The following is a 1297-nucleotide window of genomic DNA, read 5'->3' as shown; positions in this document are numbered from 1 at the left end:
TATATATATATATATATATATATATATATATATATATATATATATTACACACAATAACTGATTAAATAACAAATGTTCACATATGCATACATAATGATAAAAAAACACATAGATTGAAAAAGAAGAAGTTTAGACAAACTTATAAGGACAAAAAGCCTTTAGTTGGACACAACACAAATGTACTGTTCACTACTATTTTACAACAAAGTCTTGACAATAACAAAAAATAAATAAGAATTGAAATAAAATGAATTTAAAGAAAGAAAATAATAACTTTACTCTCTTTTGTAAATCACATTACAACAAATGCTCCTCCATCAAAAACAAATCCTTACAAACATTTTATAATAGTAATAATATACTATATATCTTATACTATATTAACAAAAAACTTTATCACATTAGCATTTAATTGCAAAATATATAACTTTACTTTGAGTTCAGTTTAAATAGTTTTTAATCTGAATAAATATGTGTAATCGCAGTGAAAGGTAATTTTAAAATTTGTTTTGGTCTTTTAAGGAGTTGAAAGACAGCAGCTGTCTGGACTGTTGTCCTACCCAAGATGGCCGCCCTCTAGGCACGTTGGCCTCGCTGCCCACAGCGACCACTGATGCGTCTATGAATATAATGTCTATGTATTAATACAGGTCAGCGGGGCTGAAGGTCTGCAAAAAAGTGGAATTCATTTTCTGTTTTTCTTGTTTCTTCACATCATTTATATGAATGTAGCTCAGTGCAACTTTGGTGGTGCTGCTTCATTCTGGCTTTATTTTAATTTCCTTTGCTTTGCATTCGATCATTAAATTATTCCATCAGTTTAGGGTTGAAGGTGGAATTTAACCCCAACAACAGACAGAGTCAATAAAATCAAGCATTTTCTGTTGGGGAAACAGTTTGTAAACAATAGTTAAAACCTGGTTAGCTGAACATTTTTGTCTTGTTTTAAAGCGGATATTTTATTTCAAACTGTACTGCAGGTGATAGTTAAAGAAGTGTCATTTTTTTAAACATAAACTTTTGCATTTCCACAGAGAATTTAGTATTCAGTGTTATTTTCTCAAAAATGAATTAGATTTAATTCATTTCTTTCCTTTTTATTATCTAAGAAACCAAATTTTCATTTTAAAACCATGCTGTAATAGTTATTGAAACTACATAAAATATATGTATAAATATATATTTTTTAATTTTCGCTTTAAATCTGCCACCTTTTCATTTGTTGGATGGAGAGAAATCTACTTGATGTTTATATTTCTATATAAATTAGACTTTAAAGGAATAGTACACCCAAAAC

This window comes from Cyprinodon variegatus, unplaced genomic scaffold (assembly GCF_000732505.1).
Source record: "Cyprinodon variegatus isolate N-32 unplaced genomic scaffold, C_variegatus-1.0 Scaffold191, whole genome shotgun sequence".
Classification (NCBI taxonomy): Eukaryota; Metazoa; Chordata; class Actinopteri; order Cyprinodontiformes; family Cyprinodontidae; genus Cyprinodon; species Cyprinodon variegatus.
Note: the sequence above shows the minus strand (reverse complement) of the source record.